We start from the raw sequence: 4,972 nt of genomic DNA, 5'->3' as shown, positions 1-4,972 counted from the left end.
CCTTTTAAACACTAATTATGATTCATTACTTGGAGTGCTGCACCTTGCTATCTTTGCTTATTCTGTGCTTTCCTCATGGGTGGGTTTTGTGTAGTGTTTTTTCCCATTAGATATTATTCTACATAGTGTTTTCCCATTAGATATTATTGGAAATAGTGTTTAAAGTATACATTTTTATAAAACCTTGACATTTCATTCACTGTGGAGTGTTATACTTCGCTATTTGTGTTGCTTCTGTACCATATTCAGACAACTCTTGAGAGTGTAGCCTACTCTCGGCCCATGTTACCACACAAGGTGAAGGAGGTATATCTCTTAACTGTACCAGTTTTACCTTTATGATTATGTTGGCTCTTGGTTTGTAGAAGTGCAAGGGCTGACTGAGTCTGTGCTTTATTGTCTGCTCTTCTTTGTACTCCTGCAATGAAGAAGCTAATTTCTAACTACAACTATTGGTTTTTCACTCTTTCTCTGGCTACTCCTGTTGAAGGGCTCTCAGGGACCCCAGTTGTTGCTGTGATGATCTGCACCCTTTGGATCGATGGGGTTCCTGCATCTGGAAAGTCGAATGGAGGCCAAAGTTGATTGGGGCTGTCTTGCTGTTGGACTATGGTGGGGTCACATGCCTGAATGTCATGCCCAATAAGCAACTGGAGGCCTACACTTTGCCAGAGATGTCATTTCAACAAAATGCCTGGGGTAGCAGAAGTGACATCACACGACCCTTGACCTATGATGACATCAAAGGAAGTGATGTCATTTGACCCCACCCCAAAGTGACATCACAGGAAGTGATGGAATGCAACCTTTCACCCCTTGACAAAACAGGAAGTGGCAACACGTAGCATTGTCCCTAAGTACACTATGAAAAATATGGTTACGATACCACATAACGTGATATACATTTCATACAAGAATGAATTGATCACCATATGTATCGTTAATATCAGTATGTATAGGCCAATATTACCAAATTATTGTGAATGCAAGTGGAGTATAATATGGAGCTTACACTTACCAACCTGTGTTGGTACTCATTTATCAACCTCAGAAGGATGAAAGGCTGAGTTGGTCTTTCCCAAATTCTAACCTGCAACCTGCAGATCACACACACTTCCCAGCAGCGAGTGCTCAACCCACTGAGCTATCTTACCAGCTATAATAAAATGAGCAATTACATGTCTGAATTTTCTCAAAGTCAGAAAGCAAATTACACTCTGTAGTGGATACCATTAAACTGGTAACTGAGATTTAAACGGATGGTCTAGTAAACATTTTTATTTAAAAAATAGATAGGCAACATAAAAAAAATACTAGCATTCTCTGTTTTAAAACTTCCTATGTAAAATTTTGAGCTATTCAAGCTCAGAATTCGCAAAAGCAAGCACATGGGCGCATCCATTTTGTGAAATGGAGGCCCTCCTGTGCTGGCTTTTGCTTTTGCGGCACTAATGAAGGAAAAGCCAGCCAGCTGTAGTAAACAAAAGCTACCCCTGGGTGGCTTTCCCTTCATTAGTGCTGTAGGCGGATGACGGGGACAGGAGACCAGAGCAGGAAAGCTGCAGCTGAATCTCGGTAAGTGCTATTTATTTTTTTTTTAAAAATAAGCACTAGCTGCGTTTTTTTTTCTAAGTTTTCCGGGCTGGAGGAGCCCGGAAAACTTAGAAATAAAACCCCGCAGCTTTAAGAACGTTGTATTTATGTTTGCGGTCGCTTTTGAAGCGACCGCAAACATAAATACAACGTTATTGTGTTGGAAAACGCTGCGGTTTTTCTTTCCAAGTTTCTCAGGCTCCTCCGGCTCGGAGGAGCCTGAGAAACTTGGAAAGAAAAACCGCAGCGTTTTCCAACACAACCGCGTGTGTTTCTGCCTGCTGTGGCTATCACTTTGGGTCTCCGGTGCTCCCAGGGGAGCACCGGAGACCCAAAGTGAAAGCCACAGCAGGCAGAAACACAACGTGGTTATGTTTACATGCCGCGTAGTGTTTCTACCTACAGCTGATTTCCCATTTGGGGCTCTCGGGCTCCCCGTGGGGAGCCCGAGAGCCCCAAATGGGAAAGCAGATTCAGGCAGAAACAACGCGGTTGTGTTGGAAAACGCTGCGGTTTTTCTTTCCGAGTTTCTCAGGCTCCTCCGCGCCGGAGGAGCCTGAGAAACTTGGAAAGAAAAACCGCAACGTTTTCCAACACAATAACGTTGTATTTATGTTTGCGGTTGCTTCAAAAGTGACCGCAAACATAAATACGTTTTTAAAGCTGCGGTTTTATTTCTAAGTTTTCCTGGCTCCTCCAAAATAAATAGCACTTACCGAGATTTAGCTGCAACTTTCCTGCTCTGGTCTCCGGTCCCCGTCCTCTGCCTACAGCACTAATGAAGGGAAAGCCACCCAGCGGTAGCTTTTGTTTACTACAGCTGGCTGGCTTTTCCTTCATTAGTGTCGCAAAAGCAAAAGCCAGCACAGGAGGGCCTCCATTTCACAAAATGGATGCGCCCATGTGCTTGCTTTTGCGAATTTTGAGCATGAATAGCTCAAAATTTGACATAGGAAGTTTTAAAACAGAGAATGCTAGTATTTTTTTTTATGTTGCCTATCTATTTTTTAAATAAAATTTTTTACTAGACCATCCCTTTAACAGCTGGCCAGTTCATCTGCAGGTCTGGTGCAAAGTTGGCCACATGTCAAGCCTGCGTAGATCTACGTTTCAGGCTACAGAGGTTGGCAATACCATTGGGAGGGTTCATAACTGTGTATTAAAAAAATTAGAGTAGCGCTTGGAAGCAGCACACTAACATGGCATCCCGTGCTCTGGGCATTCGTTACCTCATACATGCAAACAAACATCCTGAACAGCATGACATGGAGATAGGCAAGATGGACACATTACAACAAGGCTTTAATTGTGGCACAAGGAAATCAAGTGCCACTTTATGTGCAATGGTCAAACAATTCTACACTGTACACAAGCTTTTAGGCACAAGGATTTTGTCAAGTGACCGAGGACACCGAGATTGAATGTCTTGTGATAGTCTTAACAGAGACAACACCAGACAAAAGTGATACAACTGCAACTTGCAAAATACATTGGCCCTCATTACGACCCTGGCGGAAAGGGGTTTACGCCGGCGTAAACCATGGCGCCCCTTTCCGCCTGAGTACGAGTTCCCGTAGCGCCATGGTGATTTTTACGCCTGATTTTTGCAGGCGGAAAAATCCATGGCGCTACGGGACTTGTTGTTAATTACGCCACCGTAATTTACGGTGGCGTAATTAACACCTTCCCCACTCCCATTATACCCTATGGGGCAAAAATGGGAATGGGGAAGGGTAAATGGGGATTGGGGACTTACCGCCCCGCCAAGGTCGGAATGGGGCGGTAAGTCCGCCAACCACCATGGCGGAGTTGGCAGCTTAGCGCCATGGACCATGGTGCAAATTGCACCATGGTTCTCCGCCAGGGTCGTAATGAGGGCCATTGTCCGAAATGGATGCTTATGGATGCTTATTCTACTCTAAATGTTTTTTGGACGTTTTTGTCTGCATTGTGAATATGAGGTGTTTAATTAAGAACAGACTAAATCAGTCACTCACCCCCTGAAGTGTGTCTGAAATAGACTTCCAGAAAGACACATTGTTATTCCTATTCTTTCTTATTTAGGGTCACTGCTCAAAGCGTTACTTGTGGAACCCCGTTTTTTTTAAGAGGCCTCAACAAAAAAAAGCCAGCCATTCAAGAAACAAAGAGCCACATGGCACTGGCCACAGCCCATGAGCTTCAATAAAAAAGAAATATATATTTTCTTTTTTTAGGGATAGCAAGGGAGACCACAAGGGGTAGCAAGGGAGAAGGTTGGCCTAACTAGATACCTTACTCGGTCATTGATGATTCTCCCCCCTTGTGGGGCTCCATGGGCTTAGGTCTGTCTACACTAACCCAAAGGCCTGGGAGCTCACAAAACCCAAAGCTAATGAAGTTACCAAACCCACAAAGAGAGTCAGTTAGGCCAAGGAGCAAGTACATGTTTTGAAGCCCAAGGTGAATAACCAATTGGACATTTTCACTGGTGGTCCTCAGTCACAGCTATCCACACCAAAGATGTCTTGTGTCGACCATTCCATTTAAGAGACAATAAAGGCCACTTGTGGGAGGCTCCCCTGCAGCACATTCCACAGCAGATCTTGATGGGACTCCCAGGTGCTCTTTACTTGTTGTCTATTCATCATTTCCTTTAGTGACTAAGGTTGCTTGACAGAAGTGATATCCGTGGAAGAGGCTCCTTTCTCGCACTGTTTGTCACCTTTACCTTTTTTGTTTAGAGTGCATGTTTGCTACTAACCATGTTGCATGGGAGCCCTCTAAGTTGCTGATAGCCCTCGGAGTCCGTCACCCTTGCTTGGTCTTGTTCTCTCATGGGGCTTGGAAAGCCTCCCATCTCTAGCAGCCAGACCAATAACGTTTGAACCAGCTGCAATGCGAATTGATGTTGAAGTTTGGTTTACCTGTTTGCACTCCTGGCTCAAGAACTCAAGGTATTTTGTTCACAAGCCACATTATAACATTAGCACCACTCTGAAAGGATGATGCAACCACCAGTGCTTGCTTGATAAGTTGGAGCTTAAAGGTATCATTCCCCACTGGTTTGGATCCTCCACCGATCCGTGCCATCCCTAGGTCGCACTAGATGACAGTCTGTATATTTCCCCCTTATCCTGGTAGTGACAAAATAATTGCCACAGCTGAGCTACAATTTGTGCTAAGGGGCATTGAGTGGGAAAAACATGTTCACTCCTGCACATAATTCCCATGGGATAGACATGCCCTGTAACATAGTTGTGGGAAGGCTGTAAGGCTGCAGTGTTCCTTCTGCTTGGCCTTCCTGAATTGTTAGCCTACAACCAGATGATTAACACACACAGAAGCATGGAGACACAAAATCACTTTAATAGACAAAATAAAGACGCTACACGTTAGC

This window comes from Ambystoma mexicanum, chromosome 7q, assembly GCF_040938575.1.
Source record: "Ambystoma mexicanum isolate Mex_15411 chromosome 7q, UKY_AmexF1_1, whole genome shotgun sequence".
Taxonomy (NCBI): Eukaryota; Metazoa; Chordata; class Amphibia; order Caudata; family Ambystomatidae; genus Ambystoma; species Ambystoma mexicanum.
Note: the sequence above shows the minus strand (reverse complement) of the source record.